The 25,135-nt window shown below is 38.2% G+C and overlaps 1 protein-coding gene across 4 annotated transcripts in view; it reads left to right on the top strand.

The window, feature by feature from the left end:
• PH4alphaEFB (prolyl 4-hydroxylase subunit alpha-1) overlaps positions 1-25,135 on the top strand; it is a 378,836-nt gene that overhangs the window by 238,545 nt on the left and 115,156 nt on the right. For all 4 annotated transcript variants that reach the window (XM_076622260.1, XM_076622259.1, XM_033336047.2 and 1 more), the window contains one exon: positions 10,764-10,805. The gene's annotated coding sequence lies outside the window, so the exon portion shown is untranslated. The remainder of the gene's footprint in view (positions 1-10,763; positions 10,806-25,135) is intronic.

Raw genomic sequence — 25,135 nt, 5'->3', positions numbered from 1 at the left:
AGAATAGCGTACCAACAAAGTTGCCCGAATAAATCTAAACTTGCCGCAGAACCTGCCTCCCTAGAATCTTTCCAACAAAAGACTTTTTCATGAAATGCAGATCGTCGCCGTCGTTCCGCTTATTCCCGGCAAATTTCGAGCGGACCGGGCTGATTCATCGAGTCGTTTGGATCCGGCAAAGTGCCCGGATAATACCCGTTATGTTATTTCTTTGTGACGGTACATCCATAAGTTGGCAATTTCTAGAGACGCGAGAAGAAGAAAAAGCAAAGTCGCGTGAAGGGAAGTCCATTAACATTATGCTTGTGCTATTACTTGTCGTTATTCGGTTCCACGTATGCTACGGTTAATTTTACAATTCAGATTTAGATTTTCGGCGGGCTTCTTGCAATTTCCCATTTGGTTCAATTTTTTGAATAGGATTTTGTACAGCTTCAAAGACTGCGAGTGCCAACAAATGATTGTTTAATTTATTACGAGAGTTAATCGAACGTAAACCGGACTTGGTTCATTAAACTTTACATTTCAATAAAATGTTTCCAAAAAAAAAAAAAAAAAAAAAAAAGGAACGATTGTGTTATTCTTCTTTGTTATTTTCCATTTTTCTCTATATACTTTCGTCAGCGGATTGCGTAATTTTTTTATCCCAGTTTCATAGAAAGTACAGGGTTGGGTCAGAAGTCAATTGCACGCTATTTGCTCTGCTTCCTCGTTGCTGTTGAAACGTTGTCCTCTTTAAGTGATCGTAATTTCGCGAAACTTTAATTTCTGCCGGATGATGGAAACCACATTTCGTAATCTGTGTAAAATTTCTGTGGCTTTTGTATCTCCAATGGTTACAAACTTAGTAATCAAGCGTTGTGCAATGGAAGATGGTAAAAGTTTCTTTAAATTCTTCTAAAATTCTTTCTACAGTTGCGTGTGTCCCTTGAAATAGTTCAACTTTGTCCTTTTTTATATAATCGTAAATAAGGTAGATATTTAGATAATCTCATCTGACTGAGACATCTTGCATAGTTTAGGGTTATAGGTTCCTTGAGAAAGGAAGAATAAAAAGTGAATATAGAAGAAAGTTGCGTCGAAAAAAGTCGATTAAGAGCGGAGTACTGGAAGGAGGAGGATGGAATTGAATATTTCGGGGCGCAATATTTCGATGGCAGAACATTCGGCAGCCGATATTCTGGTGTTGTCCAACGCGGATTCATTGGTATTCCGGACTCTTAGGAAACTTTGCGATAATTCGATGTCTCGACGGCTGCTGCGAGCAGCAACAGCAGCGTGGACTCCGTCATCATCGTCGGACCAAAGCGATCTACGTGACTTTTTCACTCGTCCTATCTCTCTCGTTCTTCAGAGGATCATTTAGCATTTCTGTCTCTCCCGCTCTCTGGATAGCTGCACCATCTTCGGGTCTTTTGATCCTTCTTTTCTCCGTTGTACGATCAGGTCTGGTTTGTGTACCCATTTTGACTTTCTTCTTTCTCGTTTTACTTCAGTCTATTACTTTTTATATTTTCATTTTATTTTACTTTATTTTATTCTGTTTTGTCTCACTTTTTTTTTATTTTGCTTTGCTTTGCGGTTGGTCTGATTTTAGCGGGATTCTTTAAGATTCTGTAGATTTCAAATATTTAAAGGATTCTCCGATCTCTAAATTCATTTACAGTTTCATATTATTTCCTCACATTTTTCTGCCATCGTCTAAATTCATGTAATTTCACGCTAGCGACAATCAGCTACAACTTGTAACAAAGTATAACAGATACCGAAGACTACGAACGTGTCAAAGTAATAAATGTGAGAAACGAGATAAAAAGACATATATGTACAATATTGTAAACGAATAATTACAATGTAACAGTTAATTATAGTAATAATAATTGGAAAGGGCGTTAGGAGGATGGAAAAAGTTCATTTTCACCGAGTAATGAATTAATACATTCCCTGATTAAATTAAGCTTTCCATTATGAAATAATCATCGTGATGGTTACGAAATTAAAAAGAGGGACGAGAGACGTACACGCTGTTCTAGAATTTTTCGTTCAAACTTTGTTACACGATATTTGAAATCGCGAATCTCAGATGATTATACAATTAGTATAATGAAATTCATTATTATCTATTATTATACTACTCTTTATGATAAGCGAACTTATTTCAATAACTCATTATTTTTTTTTTTTTTCAAAAGTTCAACAATTATCAAAAAATAGATTACATGGCGTTAATTATCGAGGGCCTCGTATGTTCGATATCGCATAATACGTATTTGTATTGTTTCCCACGTAAAATTATTATACCCTAGAAAATTAATTTTTCACGTGTCTCGTTTATCCAATTAAAAAATGCTCTTCTATTCAAATAAGTCGTAAACACGGTAGATTACTTAGTTCTCATAAAACGAGATCATAATTTCAAACTCTTTGAAAAATACTGCTTTTACTGTTTCTCCTTGCCCGGCCATTTTAACTCCCTTCTTATTTACCCTGTTTCCATCATCCTTATATTCCTTTGCTTTTAACTCCGCTGTATTCCCTTCTGCGTTAAATCACCAGCCAGTCCCAACCGCTTTTATCGTTCCATATTTCAGTAACTGTTCCTCCATCCCTGCTCCGCGGATTCATCACGCCGCCAGAAGCGATCGCAATTTGTCAGCGCGATATCGTCGATGCGTACTCCTTACTGCGTCCTACATTCCATATTTCTCCATCTCGATATACCCCTTCCAATGCAACCTAATTCCATCGTTCGTGCAACGTGTCAACTTCATCGTTGCATCGCTTTTACTTACGACGTCGTAGATCGTAATCGATCAATTACATCGAATCGATCGTATCGGTGTACGGTGACGCGCACCGATCTATAAACGAAATTTAATAGCCCAATGATATAAAAAAATAATGGCTTACCCGGTTTATAGATTCTTTACGACTGATTTCCGATGAATTTATGTAATTTCAAGGGTGGTTTAGAAGCCTTCAAGATTCAGAGAAGAAGATTCAGCGAAATTAGACAAGAAGTTTACAACATTCTCAGGAGTAAAATATTTTTAGGAAGTACTTCCGTCGTTGCACGGAGACTCATAATGATCCATAAACGAAATTTTGTAGCGCAGTAATATGAAAAATAAAGACCTGCTAGTTTATAGATCTTTTACGTTTATTTTATGGATGCATTTAAGAGTAGTTTCACGGGCGATATATCTTTAAAATCGTTAAAAATGTTTCGGAATTTAATTATTCTTTTTACGTTCTCGAAGTTAATTATTCCTAACGAAAAGAAATATTATTGCTGTTCTTATTATTGAAATTTGTTGCTAAAATAATGTAGACACGGATAAGTATAGATCGAAATGATGAATTTGCTATTCCATGGTCTGGTTTCAACATTCCAAAATTTATCAGTAGTTCTTAGTAGTTAGCTAGTAGTTATCGGTAATTCTTAAATATTTCAGCTATTTAAAGTCCTCAGCCAATAAATCTTGACCCTCAATCGCATTTTACATCGCCTTCTTCCTATCTTTCCTCTCTTTATCTTTCTTGAAAACATTCTAGTAGTCTCCAAAGCGTTGATACACCACTAGAACCCTTCCAAGTGGAATTTTCAAGCGGAATTCGCCTGGTTCTTGACAAATTCTTTTTCGCGACACGAGTCGAAGCACAGTGTTGAAATTATCGGGTGTAAATTGAATCGCGCGTAATTTAATCTCCACCGTTTCCGGCCCCGGCGTCGTCGTTGACGTTCGAGCGCCTTTGGCGAAGCCAACACAGTAAAACGTTGAAAATACTAAATACGTTAAATCCACGTGATACGTGATTTTGTGATGCTCGGAACTCTCGCGAATTATATTCTGAGGACTCTCGATGTCTGGACTTTAAGAATTTTGAACTTTGTAAAATATTAGACCTATTAGGAATTTTGTACAATTCTCATGAACTATTAGAATTTAGAGCCGTGTAATAACTCTATTATATTATTTTTATTATATCTAGTGTTAGCGGATAGATGCCTTCAAAAATTGTATGGTAGCATCAACGATTTTATGTTTGCTTGCTTCATGAATATTATCTAACTTTAAAGAAGAAGCAAAATTTTTCAACAAAAGCGTGATAATTTCTCTCGTTTCGTTAATCCACGTTCCAGTAATCGGCTTTGATCGAGAATGTTCCGACAAATTCTTCTTGTATTTCGTTATCATCGCGATAGCGAAGGTCGCGACGGTGATTTTACAGTTGAAATTCATCTTCTCAGGAGTTTTCGTTGCCAAATGATCGTTGTTAATAGCAACTGCGATCTTTGCTCCGGTTTTATCGAGGTCAGTGATAGCGGCGAAATATAATTAGCCGAGTTGTTTCGCGGGTCGTGGAACTTTGGTTGTAACGAAATTAGACCAGAGGAATCGCCGGAGATTCAGATGCTGTTGGTAACTCGTTGGTTAAGTGGAAACCGTAGTACAACGTGATTCCCTCTCATGGTATGTTAGAATCTGGTGGAAAACGCGATGTTCCGTCGTGAAAACTGGACGATGTTATACGTCCATATGTAGATTTATGTAGAGTAGCTGTTCTAAGTGGAAATGTTGGCATATCTTACAAGTAGACAGAGAACGTTAGTGTTGATTCATATTTTTCAAAATATTAATATCTTGAATAGAAGTATGTTAGTAACACTGATAACTGGAATAAAAGTATGTCTTATCTTGTAAACGTTGGACGCTTTGTATTTTTCTATTGATATTTGATATATTTCTACGTTTTCTTCATAGTTGTAGAATTTCACATATTCGTTTATAAATGAACTGCGAAGAATTTATTTATTTATTGACGACAGAAATCATAGTAAAAGCCGGAGGAGAGAGAATCATACGTATATGAGATATAATGTATAGAATAAGACAGTGAGAGTGGACAAACAGGAAAAAGACAAATATTTAATGTCAGGTGCGAGCTTGCAAGTATACAACGTGGAAAGTGTCGATAAAATTGTGTAATGTAGAAAAATATTGTAATATTAATATTTTGCACGAAAATGTATTATTTTTACTTTTAACATTAGAACGTATATCGAGACGAATTTAACACTGTGCAACGTTAAATCAGTCTATTCTATGAATGGTCGATTTATGAAGTAAGAATAAATCATAAAAATCATAAAAAGCAAGGCAGTTTGTTCGATACATGTCGCATGAATCATACCAGATTTTCATCTAAACGAATAATTCTCTTTTCGTTTTCAAATAATAATTTACATATTACCTATATTACCAATTAACAAAAGTATATCCTACATGTTTTATTTCTGTTAAAAAAAAACTTAAAACACCAATCTCATATTACACACGAATTTAGAAATTATCAACTACCTTTTAATTAATTGTTGCTTATCAAAACCACTACTGTCGCATATTTTCCACATTCACCGTTGAAAATGAACTAAAAATAGAATTATCCTGTCTATCACAGCCAACTACTCGAGTAATGGAATAACCGATTTAACCATTGCTTTGCCATAAAATATACTGTGTGTTTCGAATATTACAGCACGATTCTCTTGTACAGGAAAAATCTGGCAATTCAGTTTTTTACGAGAAAGTAAATATCCGCTAACGCAGAACAAAATCGTATAAAACCGTAAATGGAACAAAGTGGTTCTCTTTTCTACCGAACCAGTAGGATGTTTGGTAAACATTAACCGACAAAATTATACCTGTTGACAGTAAAATACTCGGCGCTTTTACCAACGTGGTCCGCGTCATTTATCTCGATAATAACTAAACGGAATAACGAGGTTACGAGAACGTTGCTGTAACTTTGACTGTAAAAGTGTATCGTGTAAATTTATCGGGTGTCGTTTGATTCGTAACGCGATATCGTTACTACGTGTAATAAAGGCGATAGAACAATGAGGTCGTGTACAAAGTACCACAACGAAGCAATTTAATAACGCGATGGTTGCATTTCGTTCGCCGCGAAACGTTCGTAAGTGAAATTTCACGAGCTCGTTCGCCGTTGTAAGAGTTGGAAAAACGAAGAGCAAAGACTTGTTAACTGAATAGCGTTCTACGGTTGCATTTTATTTTCCACGAAACTTTTGTAAGCCGAACCATCTTCGAATTTCCTCAACTTGATCACAATCGCGCAAGTTTGCAAAAGAAACAAAAATTCGTCGACGATACTTTGTACGAAAAAAATTCCATCGAGTGGCGAACGCTCAGTTTTCACCAAGTTCGTTAATTAAGAACACCGATTCGTTTATACGGAATCGAGTTTCATGACACAGGGAACGAAAGAAAAATAGAGAGAGAATGATAGGAGAAGAGGGAATTCTGCGAATGAAGCGGTTCATTTATTCTCAGTCGAGTTGCACGAATTTCCCATCGAACGAATCAAAGCTCTGCAGTAATTGTATATAATACAATTATCGACGAAATCTCGAGCTTTGATAAAGTCGAACGCCAATGATTTTTTCCATTCACTCCCCTCTCGATAATCGGATCATTCGCGACAAGAGGATTCATTTGTTTTTACACTGTGTACGATCGGTCGATTTTCCAGCTCGATCTTGTCCCATTTCACCGTGCGAATTTTTCGGGGCTGTAATTCGATTGCTGGCGATACTTCCAAAACAGAATGACACGAGCGAGCGTTTTTCAATGAAAAATGTCGAATTTTGAATCTAAATTCAATAGCGCGAACCGATCGTCTCGTTTCGTAGCCTGTTACACCGTGTAAACTGATATTTGTAAAACGAAGGAGAATTATTTAATAATGTAGAATCGAATTTCACGTCATGGCCAAGAATTCGATAGCCGCGTATTCCCAACTTGTAATTTAATGTTTCGACATGAATTTGTCGGTCAACCGTCGAACGCGGCCAGCCTTTAATATTAAAAGTTGGTAAATATTCCTCGAACTGTCGGCAAACGGGTTTAATATCGAATTTTTTGAATATTACAACTCGAACACGTTTCATGCGACGAATCAATCAATAGCGTTAAGCATTAAAACCTTTACACGTATCTCACTGGAAATATAAATCTAAGAATACTTCTGCTCGAATAAAGACTATATATTTAATTTCTTCAGCAACATTAACACATGAGTCTGTTTTAAAAAATAAAAATCACCGTGATTTCATTTATCTGTCTAATTCCTTAATTAAACTAACTCCTTAATTAATTGAAAACCAAACGAAGTCGAATTACAAGTTTTTCTTTAAAAATAGCCAAGTGTCCGCATACTTTCTTGCACATTCTTCGTCGATTTTTCAACACACCCCATAATCGATGTTTCCCTCCCTCGACGCTTTGACATTTCACGAGAAGATTCCTGAAACTTTGTTATTTCGAAAGTTTTAACGCTCGCCATTCTTCCTTCCACGACGACTATTCTTTTCTTTCTCCTCTTTTTCCTTCATTCGCTTTTTTTTCCTCGTTCGTAGACAGTGTCACTAGCCCGACGATAATACGTACAGCGGCATTCTTTGTCGAACAGGGAGGATCGTATGTTTGCCGACTTTTCCAGGTCGAATCGCGAATATCCAGTGGAACTTCCGGCAGCGTAGAAACTCATTTTCCGCATCGACGGCCGGCAAAATTGTCGCGATTTGCTTGCTGGAAAACGGCCCGTAAAAATCTATGGCCGGTGCTATTTTCCCTCTACGTTTGGTCGCCCCTTCGTGTGCCGATTCGAGAAATGTTTTAGAACCGAGTGGTCGATCGTACTTCTTGCCGGATACCATTTTTAATCGTGAATTATGAACAAGACAACGGCCGATCTGTCTCGTTTTACCAAGGAAAGAAAATGCCTAACTATACACTGGATAGATGTTGTTTAAATGTTTCGTAGTGATAAGAAAAATGAAAGAACAAAAGAAGAATAGATGCCTGGTCCAGTAATATTCATAAGCGTAGGTGAAATTTCTAAGGTAATTTGTGATATTAATGAGTGGAAAAAATACTAAATGTTATTTAAGCGTTTTGTAGAAGCGTGAAATATCAGAGAAGAGAATAAATATCGTTTAATTCTTTTTAGCATGGCAATATATATTATTTATTTATTGCTATTATTTATTGCTGTTAATGATTTAGCTTAGAGCACTAAATTATTTGAGCTGTCCAGAGTTGATAGATGAATGTTGCACGTGTCTGTTTGGTAATATTTAGCGATACAATTTATCGATTAATGTTTTCTCTTCCGTGTGTCAAAGCAAATATGTTTGGATTTCGTTTCTACGGTGCACTGCAAAATAATTTTCCAACTGTGGGAAATTCAAATGTACACTTTTACCGTATTTAATCTCTATTTAGAGCTCAATCTTCTCTATCATTTTGATAAATAAATACGAATTTGTGTAAACACTCTCGGTTTAACAATAGAATTTTAGTACGCTTGATCATAAACTTTTGTTTGGTGTCCAAACTATTCCACGCATCTACTTTCTCACCCTTTGTCAAATAAGTGAAACAGTATAGTAAAGAAATTGCTACAACAGAAATCGTAAGAGGGAGCGAGGAACAACGATAACGAGAACAGTGTTCCATGTAACATGGACAAGAAGGTAAAAAATACAGAATTTTAGAAATAGGTTTTGGGAGATAGCGTGCGTTGCTTGGAATGGTCACAATGCTCCAGGTGCATAATAACAGTGCCGTACGATAATCAATCGATGCAAATTTCTGAATTGCACGGCGCATGGACGAAATGAATATCGGAGACCACCCGGCTTTGCATATCGATTCGATCCGACTGGGAACTCATCAAACGAAGATCGGTCGAGGAGAAGATGAAAAACCTCGGAGAACAATTGATAAAAGAGAAGGAAGATGGGGGTTGGAGGTGGGTTGAAGCTAACGCGGGATGGCCGAAGAAATGGGGAAGAACGGGATAATAAATTGGCCGTGTGAAATGTGCCGGTTCAGCGTTTTATAAGTTTCCAATGGGGAATAGAGAAGCCCTTCGGGCCACCCTTCGCGAGAAGGATCGTCCTTGATACGCGCTCCGCTCCTTCAACAGAGGTAATTTTCAAGTAATGCCTCTTCTTTGACTTTGCCGACATGTGTCGCTCATCTGCTACCTTCCAACTGGGCGATATTTCAAAAGGGTCATGTGATATTAGCTTGTTAACTTTTTTTGAAGATTTTCTGGTAAATTGTATAGTCTCGTTGCATCGGTGGCTTGTCTACATCGGCTCACGAAAGTATTTGAACTTTTATGCTTTTATGTATACGTGCATCGTGCGTGTCATATAAAACATTTTGAAATTTCCTAGCGTAATGAGTCACCGTAATGGAGAAATATAATAAGACACGGCTGTTATGATTATATTGGTAAAATTTGAAACCTCAAGTCTGGAAATGTATACACAGATTACAAGATATTTGTCACACGTATGTATCTTGGTAAAGAATTAGCGTATAGCACGAGTTGCTATTTTAATTATATAATAAATGTTAAATATGGTCCTAAAAATATTAAGGTCTATTAACCTAATAAATAATTGAATTGTTTATGTAGGTATTTCCCTGATCTCTGCGGGATAGACAGGGTGTCCCAGCTTTTCCCGCAAAACTTTGCCAGCATATTCTATACAAAGATAAGAGAAAGATATTACATAAACGTGGGCTCTGAAATGTTTCATTGAAAAGTTATAACAAAAATACGAAATGACTGGTTTCTTGCTCGACACCATATAGCAATAAATTGTCGAATCACAATATGATTCCATTTCAAAATATTAAATACGTAGGATTGGTATCTACGGAGAATAGAGAGCTTTTCCATAATTCTGGCAAATACGTCACAAATCTTTTACATTAACACCTGACGCGTATTAATTTATATTTGATAAATTAATACTTCCGCGGTTCCCCGCGAGTAAAAATCCATTGACGTGATATCTGATGATCTTGGAGGCCAAGGAATTGCTGACCTATTCATCGTTCAGGGTAATGATAATCTAACTATTGCCAGACTGATTGACCAGATCAGCGAACTCATAAAGTAAACATTAGGGTTTGTGTAAACATATCAAACAGATATTGGCAATGTGTTCTAATGCAGTGTCAACGAGACACCAGTTCATAATTCTTTAATGTCGCATTTGCTTATGTAAAATTTTTTTTTCTTAATTTTACTTACAGAATATGCTGGTAAGGATTTGCGAGAAGAAGCTGGGACATCCTGTTGCATATTTGTATTAAATGTCTCGAAATTTCTCTGCATGCTTTCAAATTAAACTTAGAACGTAGTATTACGCGACAAACAACATTGTTGAAGCTGAACAGAAAGCATAACATCGTTCAACTTGAACAATTAGAATCAACGAAATTCCGAAGTTACCAACGAACAGAGAACAAAACGTTAGCATCTATATACTAGGTTGCGCCCGATTCCCGCGAGAATGAAACAAAAGTGAACTTGTCTGTTCGGATTTAAGTGGACACTGCCTCGAACGTTCCGCTGGCACAGACCATCCGCTTTGATCCGATTTGTTTTGTCGTTAACTGTGCGTTTGTTGCAGGACAGAGCATTGAAATTCTATTAGTTGGAAATACTTTCAGTTGGGTCTTTTAAATCGAATGATCGAACGTTTCATCGTTCTCTCTTTACTCGGACCATTCATCGCGATAATGCTAACAATTCCACTTTCGTATTTCCAAAATTCGCGTGGTTATATCACATTTTGATCGCTTTATCCGATGTTAAATGGCATTCATCCGATAAACACCGATGATAAACTCTTCTTCTTTTTCTCTTTTCAGATTTATCGCCAGCGTTCGTTCGATTCTCGCCGTTTAATTTCGGTGAGTATTTAAATCAAGCCCGAAAATAACAGAAATATTAGTTTCATCTCGAAATCATACAGATTTATGCAAAGCTGTGTATGACTCGATGACATTGTCCAGATTAGTTGAATAATGTGAATTCAGGTGGATTCAAATAAGGTATAAAGAGAGCACAAAATTTTAATTATAGCATGCAACACATTTATTTACACGCGCATAAATTAATCAGAAACAGATTCAAATTAATTGGAAATTGTTCGTGCGCAAGGACCACCTGTGTCGAAGCTCGTGTGTATCATAATCGATCAGTAGAATGAATAAACTTTCCTATCGTTAGCGAGAAACAAAAGTATCAAACTAAAAAAAATATAACGAGATAGTCTTTGTTAATATTATCAATAACTTCGTATTACTAACAAAACTCTTATTATTGAAACTATTATGTTGTATTCGTACACTTTCTCCTGAAAATATTATCAGTATCATTCACGTTCTTGGAAACTTGTTCGTTCGCGAACTCTGTCTTATTTGAATCATTCTAACCGATTTAACGTGGGTCACCGATGACCACGGTGCCAGTCAGCGTGTTAAAATGATTCGAATTCAAACAGCTGAAAGACAGATAATTGGAACGATCGGGACGAGGGTTTATCCGCGTCAATAACAAGTAAAGAGCACGACTTCTGGCGTGACAGAAATCGATTGGGTGTAACTCGCGGTTCTTGTTCCGCGGACCAGAAATTCCCCGGAAATGATTGTTCCTCGTGTATGTTCCGCCAGTCAGCCACGAGATTTATCGCGCATTTTCGTGCCTCGATCCCGAAATCTACCAACGAACCGGTCGCAAGCTTCTGGCGTGAGACCTCTCGTCGATGCAGTTCCGTGCGTCGCCGCTGCGATTCGATAGACTCGAACGATAAAGTCTAAAGCTCGCTTCGAATAATTCATACGCGGTTTCGAACCGCGAGAACTTCCTTTACCACCGATGTATAAGAAACTCTTTCGTTTTCGTGGCACGAACTTTGCTCGTTTCGTCTATTTCTTTTTTCTTTTCTCTTTTCTGCCTTGCTATTTCCCTCAGTTCCTTCCAAAATACCGCTACTGCACTTTGCACCCGTAAACGGTGCATCGCTTATTTTAAAAATGCGTCAATTTATTTAACAATTAACCATGCTGCGTTCTTTCGGTTATTTTCGATCCAGTTAAGTTTCTTTAAAGCTAAACAATATCTTCGCGCTGTTTGGATAAAATACGAGAGGAGTGTCATTGGTGTGGATGATTCGTCATTTCAATTGGAAATTGAGACGAAGCGGACAAAAACGTTTGTTTTTAGAAACGTTTGTCTTCTGGAACGGTAAAGAATAGATTCAGCGGTATTTTTCACGCGACTTAGCAATCCGCAGGATTTCTAAACTTTGCCCAATATCCTTCCTTTTAGTGTCTCGCGTGATTTATCGCCGATACAAGCATCGATGAAAATGGATATTCCGGAGCCAATAAAATCAACTCTGATCCAAAGTAACACTAGATAATGCCACTTTTTTAAAGTCTATGTTCGTGAACTCTGATATTATTCATTCTCGTGTCAAGCATGATATACGAGGTATTTTTATTATTAAATTCATCCTGAGACCACCTTATCACGATAAACCAAGGAACAAGGAAGACAAGCAAGAAGAAGAAGAAGAAGAAAAAGCAAGAGTGTAAAAGCGGAGAAAAAACTCGCGAAAAGTGTGCTTAAACGTATCAGATTAAGAGTCTAACTGTAAAAAAGTTTCCTAAGAACGTAGCTGGTGGCACGTAAAGGAAATAAAACTGGCGCTCTGTTTCTGAAGTGGCCGATGAATTCTTGGCTTCTGTCGAAGGGTGCAGTTTACGACACATTTCTGTCTCGGCGTTTTATTATTTATTAGCGAGAGAGAAGCGAAGACGAGGGTCAAATCTCGTCGAAAATATCCAACGGGGTTGAAGAGCACTGCAGTAAACGCAAAGGGTGCGCGCTCCCTCCTTTTCCTTTCCTCCTTTCTTTCTTTATTCTTCGCTCTTCTTTCTCGTTTTCGCTCCTCCCTAACCAACGCTACATTATCTTTCCTTCGTCCCTCTACCGCCCTTTATCCAACCTCGCATTGTGCGTGTCCCATTGTGCCGAGTCCGCAAGGGTGGGATCCCTCCTTTCTTCGTCCTTTCTCCCTTCTTCCGGCTCTTTTCTCTTTTTCTCATTCTATTTTTTCATGACTCTTCGTTTTTCCGTCTTTCATTTTGCACGTTTTTTCTTTTAGCTTGTTACGATCACATTTTTTCTCTTCTTTCGTTTTCTTCCGAGATCGCCCTTTGTGCAACAGCTTTCTGGTTGTCTTAGCTTGTCTTTGTACCCAGTTTCCGTTTATTTATCTTTCTACGCGAGGTTTTTCCAATTTTCTTCTCTTTTTTCTGGCAGGTTTTTCTTCACTCGTCTTCAGTCCATGAAGTTTTTCGCAGTTTTATCCGATTGCAAAGCGTTCCTTTTCCCGGTTTTCTCGCGTCAACCGTATTTCGTTAATTAGTCGTGTTTTTATAGAATTTCATTTTACTTCTCGCGGCTAACTCTGTTCACGCTTTATCTCTTTACGTTTGTGTTTCTTTTTTCCCTACGTTCTTACATTCTTTCCTATGTTCTTTCCTTACGTTCAAGATTTCGTTGTCGTCTTTTCTATTTCTTCTCGCATCTCCCTCCACTCATATTTTACATTGCAACGTATCCAGCCTACACCAATGTTTGCTCTTTTCTTTCTTTCTCTCTCCGGTGTTTTGCTTGTTCCCATCCATTTTTCACTCCGCAGGATCTCTTCTTTGGAGCTTTTCTTCTTCTTTCTTTCGTCTTTGTCTTTTTATTTCTCGTTATTTCATAGTTTGTTCATTGTTCAGCAGCATTTACCTTTCCCTGTTTTCCTTTTTGCTCTACGTCTTTCACACTTTCGATGTTCGGTATTTCGTTATCTCTTACTGCATTCTTTTTTTCGCGTGATATATTCAGTCCTCTTCGTTCGTCATATATTTTTCGTCATTTCCTATTTTACGATCTTTCGCAATCCTTCGGTATCCCTTTCTATGTGCCAAGAAACTGCTATTATCGTCTATCTCCTCTAACATTGCTCGTTAATTTCTGAAAACCACTCTCTACTATATCTTCTCCTATCAAAATACAAAACCATCGCAAACCCCTTAAATCCCCTAGAACCAGCAAGAACCGCGATTTCGATTTGTATTCTCCAGCAGCAATTTCAAATTACCCGAAAACCGAGTTCCAGTCTATCTTCTCTTACACCCTCCATTAAACAGAAAAATAGCAGTAGCTGTACAAAGTACAAAACCGTGCGAAACTTCTTCAAATCCATCAAGAATCGCGATTTTGATTTGCACCTACTCGCAGTAAGCTCGAATTATTTAAAAATTCAATCCAATCCATCTTCCCCTAATGTTCGTCATCAACTTCTGAAAACCACCCTCTATCGTATCCTCTCCTGTCAATACGTAAAATCAAGCCAAACCCTTAAAAACCCCCAAGAACCGCGACTTCGATTTTCCCCGGGCCCTGCTGCATGTTGATTTCCAAGCACGATGGTCCGCGGTGCATAAAGTATGACGCAATCACACGCGCGCCATGCTAATAATAATAAAAAGGGGTGGCTTGGCTAGCAACAGCCCAGACACAATGCAACTTGCTGCGGGAACGGCATCGGAGAAACAAAAGATTCAATTTTACAGACGCGCTGCGTGTTCTCGCGCAAGAGGGTGGCTCCGCTTGCTAACGAGCCACCCCCTTGGCACTGCGTGAACGCGAAACACGGCCACCCCATTTTCAGTGCACAGTGGCACCCCATCGTCCTCGTTTTTCGGCGGTAACGCGCGTTTCCCCTCTTCTGTGCGCGCTGGGTCGAAGACGGAACTTGGGGGATGTTCCTGGGGTTAGACGGGGATTCAAGGGATGAACCGGCTGAAAGAAGGGGACTGTTAGGTCTGGCTGGCGTCAGGCGAGCAGAGGAGGGCTGCTGTGGGAGGTTTGGGAAGAGGATGCGAAGAAGACATAAAAGATTAAGTGAGGAAACAGACGGTTAAGCTGTAAGAGCGAGGGGCGAGAATGGATGGAAATTTTTTAGTTGAAAAATGCAAGGAATTATACGCGTCAGGAGGAACAAGACGTAGCGAAAACTGATGCATTGACTGAGGACGTTTACTTATTTATGGGAAATTTGTAGGTGAATAAAAAGTGCACGAAATCCATGTGAGATGAATTCGTTCCAACATTTTACATTCGTTCCACAACATTCGTTCCAACGAATACAAGCGGAATATCGTCGCGAAAGGAATGAAAATAAATCAATCGACGAGATAATTTCCGAATCGAGTTGATTTCCAAACTTCTTTTAAGTTTCATCTGCGTTCTGGACCAATAGTTGCTGCGATTTTTCGTCTTCAAATTTCTAAAGACTATCAGAACATGGTTTTTAAATCGCTGGTATATTTTTTCCGAGATTAAGCGGTATAACAGCGTGGAATATGTTGTTTACGCGGCGTCATCGTAAAGCATCGTATGTTTTAATTAATAGAGGAAATTGAGAAATTATAAGGAGTACCATTAGTGGTGGTACCTTCATATGACTAGAAAAATTCCATACTAGGAAAATGAGACGTAGAACCGTACAAAAAATACTTCATCGGAGAACGTGGATATGTAAAAGTACTTTCTGTAGCCACTGTAGATTCTTCCTGGCGCCGTCAGATATTCCCCTCGGCCGTGTTTCCTGTCGAAATAATATCGTCCCCACGTTTCCCTGTTTCTGCTAAATAAATTTCGCTGTTGACATGCGTTCCTCCGTGGCTGACGTTCTCGATACAAAAGTCCCTTTGTCCGTACGACCCTTTTTGCCCACGTAACACGCAAGGGATGAAGCGCGAGGATAGTTTCCAGTAATTAAAATTTGAGACCAGACAACCGTTTGACCATCGCGAGCTCGACGAAATAAAACAGCAGGGAGATTATGCCGGGACGTTTACGTTAAACGCATTTATGAGGCAACGAAGAAATTCACTGAATGCCCGGCTGAATCCTCTGATGAAAAGGTAGAAAGAAATTTTACTTCGTGGACATACATAAATAGACTGTTAAAAAGTAAGGACAGGACGTACAGTACTCGCCGAGAGGAATAAAGAGTGTCTAATGAAAATAAATTCTAAAAAATTAATATATACATATATATACGTCTTATCTTTGATTGGTAATTTAATGCATTATTTGGTGAATAATCGATAATAAAACATATTTCTGTCTATGGGTGTTTTCTCGGTCATTTAAATTTACGAACGTTTTCTTTGCTGGCTTAAGGAGATAACGAAAATACTTGTCAGACACTTTTATCGTATTCGATATATTAGGTTGTCCGAAAAGTGTCTTTCTTTTACAGACACGTGTTTTACAAGGATGCATCTTCATACAAACATGAAACCTAATCTTTCAAACGTTTTGGTCTTTATCTTGATAGAACAAAATGGATCATACGTAATTCGATAAAATAATATAAAACAAATATGTTGTGTATCCATTATTTCCTTATAAAACGAAAGAAACTTTTCGGACGACCTAATACGTACACATAAAGCGAGAAAGAATAGATTCTAACGTTAATTCTGCATCGAATAAAGCATTGAATATTATTCATAATTTATTATCGTATTGAATTTCGTCAAGAAACAGAAATAGATCAATATAAACGATCGATTTCTTATTAACTTAGAAAAGAATTTTGTTGTTCAACATTAATTTTTCAACTTTTTATCAAAAATCTGATTGACCAAACGTTCAGAGTGCGGAATAATCGATTTTTTCGTAATCGTACATCGATCGTTAAAGCTGTTGTTTTGGGACGAACAGGCAAGTCATAGCCGGATCGTCTATCTCGTCGGATAAATGGAATTGGGTAGTTCGGCCAACTTCGTTCCAGTCGATGGCAACTTCGATGGCGACCTGTTCTTAGTGAAAACTCTCAAAAACGGAAGTTAAATTGCTCCCTGAGGGAATCTACACGGTCATCTCACTCTGGAACCAATGACTATAAACAGTCCGTTAAAGAATTTCGATCTTTCGCCGTCTCAGGTTCCGTTTCGTCGAATGGAACGAGTTGTTTCGATTATGGCTGGCATGGTCGCAGTCGTTATACGTTGATAATGGCACTTTGATCTCTTCTATCGCTTGCTCAGGATGTACCTCGTTCGCTTTCTTCGTTTCGCAATGATATCCTCGCAAGGACGAAAGGGTAGAGACACAGAATCGTTTCAATTTCGGACGAAAGCTAGAATTCTGTAGGTTTCCATAATCTTTGACGTTCATTGTATTCTTCATAGCTTCGACTGCTTTTCTACGTACCTTTTACCATTATCGAAGCAGTTGTCATATAACGGAGCACCGGTTTTTGTGTCCCGGTGTGAGTATAACTTCCGAAAACCCAGACAATGTGACACAATTTCGTGGAGCCACGACCGTGAAATTCGCGAGAAACGAATGGAAAACGACGAAGTTGCGAATCGTCTGTTGCTACGAACTTCTTTCCCGCCGCTTCGTTGGTCGTCATGCGCATCCTCACGGCCGTCATTCAAGTTTCTAACCAATTTTCTTGCCATTGAATCGCTTATGGCACGTTTTTCATACATCTCGCAAAATCGACGATCAATGTCAGCCGGTTCCACATTTCTCCCATTCAAGAAACGGACAACAGAGCGCATTTCGCAGACTGTCTTGAATGCGTTAAGAACGAACAAGTACTCCCAAAGACGATCAGCTTGTTTCGAATTGACATTTGTCAGTGAATAAAGGAAATTGGTATGCTTGCGCACAATAAATCGTCGTAATAGTAATATTTCTTGAAGTAACTTAATTTATGGACGCGTCTAGTACTGACCCTGTGCAAACGAATTTTTCATATTGTTGGCACATTATCTGTAGCAGAAGGTTCCAAGAGCTTAACACTTTGGCTGTCACGCCGAAATCACATGTTTCGCTCAGGACATCACGGGAGTATTTTTATTATTCGAAGCATATAATGGCAAAATAATAATAAATTGATGATGTAAGACAACATTCTTCCCCAATGGACCGTTTATCTTATTGGTGGTCACGAGTGACCACCGTGGCGCCTTGGTAACAGTTGATAACGACATATTATAACAAGGCTTCGTTTATTTCAACAAACCACTCGCATTTATTATTTCGTCTAAGCAAAACGTGCGGAATATATTGTTGAAACGTGTAGAAGATATCAGTAAACAGTATTTGCTCATTCTATACATAATAGTAAGGTATGTGCACACTTCTAACTTCAATTTTATGATTATAAAGCAGCATTTACGATTATTTTCTAAGGTGTGTTTATAATAATATTCGTAGATTACCCCTCAAAGATGTGGATGCAAACACAGTGCACAGTTAGGTGCAAGATTTGTTCTCATTCTTTTTATTGATGTTCTAATAAAAATGTTTAACTGTTCAATGGGGCACTTTTTATTTCAAAGTGTCTTCTATTTATCGGTTATATTGAAAATGCCCTAACTGTCAATTTTCATACAATTTTTACGATTGTAAGAAGTTCGAGCTCTCCGGTCACCAATGACCAACGTGACAGTCAAAGTGTTAAACTAGAAGAGGTGTAGGTAACATGTAGGTAGAAGGTCTATTTAATTTTCTATTATCATCGCTTGGATATTTCTTGACGATTAAACAGGAACGCCAGAGGAATCTGGGCGTTTCCAATGGAAGTTGTAGAATTATGGGCCTACGATGGAACATGGAGGAAAATATGTGGGTTATTTGCGGCACGATGGCTCGCCTATTAGGAAAAGTTTATCAGAGAGGTGTTGGGAATTCTGATTGCTTCGGAAATTTGGTGCTGGTGGTCCGAGGAACAATTTCGGTGCCGATAAAAGGCACGGTGACGATCGGGGTATTTCATTGAAATTGCTTGCTGGAACACATTGTCGCATTGTCTACCATTTTTAATTAACAATATTTCGTTCTTCATCTATGAACCAGACGATATTTCATTTTTGAATTTAGTCGAAAAGGATCTGTTGTAATTTTTATTCAGATTCAAATTTTTCTATTTAATAGGAATATTAGCAATTTTACTTCGGAGGTAAAAAAACAACGGAGCTTAAAATATTTTGAGACATCCTAACATCTTCACGGCGAGTACGAGCAACTTTGGCTATCAGAGATTATAACACTGCACAAGTTGTACAGAAATTATTGGAAAATAAAACAGGTAATCGTGGAACGCAGAGAAAAAGTAGAGGACGAAAATGTATGGAAAATGTAAATTTATAGGGACACGCAACAGAATTTTGCAGAAAGAATAAGAAACTTTTATAGAAAAAATCGCGTGTCCGCCAATAACGAAACATATAAATAATTCCGTGAAAAATGGCCAACTAAATTATTTTTCATATAAAATCTACGGATGACATTAATCGGCCAGCTCGTTACGCAATTAACGTTAGAACACGTGCGAGTGCTAGCATTTGTGAAAAACAAGAGAAAATGTATGTAATTGGCTCAAGGAAAGCAAGGAAATCTAATGTTCTCATCGCGTACCTATGAACATCTTCACCTATGATTTCAGGAAACATAGTCAATTCAAGGATTTAAAAAACGTATCGATACGTTATGTTTTCTCATTCATAAATCTAATCTTCGTCGACTATCTAGTGACACAACAAGTAAGAGTGAGAGTTTAATATACAAATCAATTTTGCTGTTTCAATCTTTTTCCATTTAAATTCGTTCGAAAAAAAAAAAACAAAACTAAGGCCGTCTATCTCGGAATTACCCTAATCCAAAACGTGCCGACGTAAAGACGTTAGAAAAACGGAAAAAATAAAAATGCCAGATAGGTCGTTTTATCTAAGTAGAGCAGAATAGACGAGTTGGAACGCTGGAATTGGCTGCGAATAAGTTCGCCGAGAACCGAGCAAACAGCTATTCTACCTTTCGCGTGGGGCTAAGAATCCAAAGGTTCCTGGGGATGGTGGAAAAAGGGTGATCTGATTTCCACCTGAACGGATCCGCGTGATCGCGTGCTCACGATTCCGTTACGTTTATGGAAAGGATAAAAGAAACAGAATGGTTTTGTATTCGATCGAGCTTTCCAAGCTTTATGTAGAGACGGTAAATCCATCGTGCTCTCTCCGATTCGCTGATCCCACGCTTGTTCTATGAGATAGTGCGCTAGACTGTATTGGCATTCAGGAGGTGGGATGGATGGATATATTTGTTGCGGGGCAAGTGCGAGTTGTTTGGTTGATTCTTGGGGCTGAGACGATGGAGAGATTCGCATTCAATGGTTCTGTCGGCTGGATTTTACGTATGGAGGTGTAAAGTGCTTGCTGTCGGAGATAATAATCTATGAGAACTACGTATACGTTAGAAAATATTATTATATCGATATAAATTCTTCTAAGAAGATATTCTTTTCAGACGATATAAACGATATTTACACGTACAGTCAGTCAGGAGAATCTACGTACATCTATTGAATTTTGAGAAACTGATTTACCGAAGGAACTAATAAACCACTTTGTCACGAAATTGTGTACATTTAACTGGTATTAACATATTTTTCAAAGGAATTTTTAGAAGGAAAATCGAGGTTTATGACTTACAAAAGTCTTGGACAAAGTTACATGAACTACAAGACCTTGCTCAACGTTAAGGGAATAGCAAAATATTATTACAATATATTAATATTATATAATATCGAGCTCGCTATTTTTATGATTTCACGTAAATATAATTGATGTTTGTAATACTGTGTTTTATATCTTTCTACTTCATTTTTCTAATTTTACCAGCTTCGTGTTTTACCAATATGTGCCTTAGTACACCCAGAAAATGTACAGATATAATATTTTATATTCAAGGGACGTACGTAGGTGTGTAGAGGTATTTACTATGTTTTATATTTAAGGAGTAGACTTCTGTAATTGTATAGGTACCGTGACTGAATAAAATACAATTTTCGGTACACATTGCTCGTGTCAAACTAACGAAGAAATAACGGAGGCAAACAAGACCGTAACGTTCCTTGGACGACAATATCGTCTCTCTTTCTTTTCATCTCCTCCTTTCTTCCTCTGCTTGTCCCGCTTCATCAGCGCGATAAAGAGCCTACCAAGCGATTCAGCGTTTTATTCGCTGCAACGTAAGAAAACACCGCACGAGGGCAGACAGTGGAGGAGAGCATCATCGATATCTCGAAGCGGGTAGCTTTATCCGATTGCCTGGTATCGCATCGGTGGAGAATTAAGCTTCGTAAGAGGTTCTTGTTCCCGGGACCAATTCGGCGAACGTAGGCAATATTTGTGGAAATGATTCAACCGATATTAGGCACCAATAGAAAAGTATGTCTGCCCATTCTTTGCTTTTGCCTTTTCCTCGTGTCCTCTCAATCCGTATTAATTTCTACGAACGTAGGCGATAAACCGGGAAGAATGACGTTCGACGATTCGAAGGAAACTCGAGAACCGAGGAAATAGTACGCTTTTGTGAGGAAACGATTGGAAAGAAATCTCCCGGGGGACGAAGAATTTGTTCCTAACTGGTCGGTTACGATCGTGTCTTTCGTCAATGGGTGAACATTGAAAGGTATCACAGAATAGACTATTGTTACTAGATGTGTTTCTATGTATTTCTCGCTTTGAATAATACGAATACTATTAGTATTCATATTGCTTGTTAGTGTGGTAGCTTGGTAGTATTAGGAACAATAGTAATCGTATGACTATTATATCGATCTCTATTATACGTTATCGCGTGAATCGTTCTGAAGCTATGTTGATCAACTTGACAAATTAACATTCGTAAAACCGTGACAATTATTATCAGAATCTTATTATCATCAGGAATTTATCAAATTTATCATGTATCGAGTATACGATTTTATAGCAAACCGTCATAAAGTGATCATATCACCGTCGCACGTATAAATTTATCTCTTAGTCAGGCAACCAACTCTGCCTAACTATCATCAAATTACAAACACCACAAACTGTACACATTCGTGTACTTCAAACTTCGAGCACTTTAAACCAAGCAGAAAACCTACTATACTGGTTTTACTATCGCGAAACTTGAACATTTTCCAGACGCGAGCCGTAAACTCGTAGTATTTCCGACTTAACACGAGCAAGCAAAGAACCAACGAAAGAAGAAAGGAAGAGAAAGAAAGCAAAAGTTCGCCGAAGCTCGTATCCGCGCATAAATCATGCGAATGTGTCCTACGCGGCGAATAATTCACGCGGTTGACGCCGATCTTGGCCAAATCGGCGGTAATGCAAAGTGACACGCGGCGAAGATCACGCGAGGATTGTGTATTAGCGAGAAAGAAGCCTGTGAAACATGAAGATGCACTATCGGCCATGAATACTACGATACATATTGAACATATGATAAGTTACGTTTATTAGGAAAGTCCAACGAATTTTATTTTATTAATTTTGTTACATATCATCGGTATTATCATACCACAGAATCGATCTGAATCTTTATTCCTTGCATATTCTTACACATTGAATTTTATGCAAAAGTTTCAGGTATTGAGATTTAATGTTACACTTTTAATTAACATGTTAATTAACATGTATTTTAACGAGTAGAACCGAATTATATTAAGAAAATTAACGAATTGTATTAAATAAAATTTCTAACGCTAGAAAACGAAAGCAATAAAAAATATTAAATTTGTATTAAATATTATGAAACGTGCAAATACTTTGACCGACAGCGTACGTAAGAACACTGGTTCGCGAAAGTATTTGAATGTTTACCATAGAAAACTCTTCTGACCATATTTTACGTGTTGTATATAGAACTTTGTGACATCTCCTTAGCATCTCAATGAGGCACGACTTTCTATTTAGCAACAACTGAGTATAAAGCGTAAATAGCCTTCTTAAGCTGTAATTTTGCACAATAAATGTCAAATATGATCTCACTGAATATCGAAGTGTATTGATACAATCGATAATTGACTATTTACATACTTTTGAGATTTCATTTTGCGAAATATATACTTGTACCAAATATCTTATAACATCTGTTTCAAGCTCTACCAATATAATCACAATAATCACAATAACAGAGTGTCATTACAGTACTAGCGAAATTTCAAAATGTTTCGAACAATGCACGTAACGCATTGATAAAAAGTGTTTACAAATGTTCAAATACTTTGATGAGCAAATGTACACACGATATAATACACACACACACACACATACACATGTTATTCTATTACCGCAAAATGGATCATATACAATTCGATAAAATAATATTAAACAAAAAATGTTGTGCATCTGTTATTTCCTAATAAAACAAAAGGAACTTTTGAGACAACCTAATATACAGATATATCTCCAGGAAAGTGTCTCCGTAGTGGAACGTTGTTTTCCGATTTTCCTCGAGGTTTCACGCTTATCCGAATCCGCTTTCAACGGCCGCGACGCTTTCTACAGGAAGAAAAGCCAGCCCGGAGCCATTCCCTGTTTTCCGCTCGAACGTCGCCGGCCAACGAGGACCAGCGGCAGTTTCCCCGTCGGGAGAACAGCCCGCATGTCCTCGCCTCTGCTTTTCCCTGTTTGCTCTTGCACGTTCCCTGATACGTCACCGTCCTTTTCCGTTCGCCTGCCGACAGAAGATTTTCCATCTTTCTTTCTCTCTCTCTCTTTCTTTGTCTTTCCGTATTTCGTGTGTCTATCTGGCTGTGCCTCTGCGATTCTCTGTCTCCGTTTAGCAGCACAAAGAGGAGGCCTGGAGAAGAGCGACCGGGAACGGGACTGTAGCAGGAGGAAAGGGAATAACTGTTGGGCGACAGCCGCCTGGCAACGTGTTCTCTGAATAGATTAGAACGTGGTAGGAAGTTTGAAAGTTTACGTTTGCTCGTGAACGGGATAAAAGTGGAAGGCTCGGGCTTTTTGACGTTTCAGGTCTTTCGATTCGGTCCATTTTTGGTTTACATTCTCGTTTCGGATGTGTTAGCGTTTCAGTTCTTTTGATTCGATCGATCTCTAGTTTTAATTCTCATCTGGCAGATCGTTTTCTCAGTGTTTTTAAAATTCGCCCCGGAATCTTGAGACATTTACTCTTAATGAAACTTTGCTATTCGATGTGAATTTCGTGAATTTCTAAATGCACCTATGTTTGAACAGAATCGCTGATATAATCGAATGTTCTCGATGTCTTTGTTACATAAAACTCTATACATCGGAAAGCAGAGAAAGATGACGTTACGAACGCTACTTTCAAAATTCCACTCTTTATTCGCGTCATGTTCCTGCAATAAATGAACTTACAGAAATAGATCATGCAATAAAATTAACAAAATAATTAAAAAATAAAGTATTCCTATATAAATTTATATCTCGGTTTCCTAAAAATCTCTTCGTTCACATCCAGAAGAAAACAGAATTTTCGTAAACATCCTCCATCTATTCATAATACAATCACGTGCTACTGTTAACCAATTTTCAATACGAAATCGACTTGATCCTTTTGCAAAATGTTTCGCCCCTTAACGTTTTATCTGTACATTTAATCTCCTAACTCCTTTTCGTGCTTATTCCAAGTCTCGTTCGCATGGTATGTACATCACGAAAGACTCTAATCGTTTCAATTTCCATTTCCGTGGATCTGAACGATGGTGGCAGCGAAGAAACTCGAAGCACGTTTACGGGGCGAGCTAGCTACCCCATAGAAGCAAAGGGAAATTTTTTTCCCGGTCAGGCGGATGGTTAGGTGCAATTTCGACGGCCGACTTCCGCAACTCTCGTTCTCCTCGTACACACGTTTCGTTGGCAGCGTCGTTACTGCCGCGATATTTCTCCAGTCCGAATTCAAAGGAGCAGTCTCGTTCTGCCTCGATTACGAATAGGAATTTGTCGTAGCCGTGGTAACGAGCAGCAAACGGAAGGGATGAATAAACATGGCGAGAGGTAACAGAAGACGCACGGGACCGGGAGGAAATAAAGATTAAACCGGCGGGGTCACAGTGAAGAAAAACAAAAGAAAAGAACACCGCGATTCACGATTTGCACCGTGAAACACTTCAGGGAACAAGAGAAGAGAAGTATTGTATAAGTTGATGGATATTGAATTGGAGCTATGTGCAGAAATTTCAGTCGTGTAGTAAGTGGAATATGTTGCACAGTGGCTTGCAATACTGTTGATAATACGGATATATTAGGAGTATTATGTGAAACTATTTGTTGTATCATTAGCACTGTAACGGGCCACGATTATCATATTATATCATATAGAATAGAGAAAT

Source organism: Bombus vancouverensis, chromosome 10 (genome assembly GCF_051014615.1).
Source record: "Bombus vancouverensis nearcticus chromosome 10, iyBomVanc1_principal, whole genome shotgun sequence".
NCBI classification, from domain to species: domain Eukaryota; kingdom Metazoa; phylum Arthropoda; class Insecta; order Hymenoptera; family Apidae; genus Bombus; species Bombus vancouverensis.
Note: the sequence above shows the minus strand (reverse complement) of the source record. Positions and strands in the feature narration are given on the sequence as shown.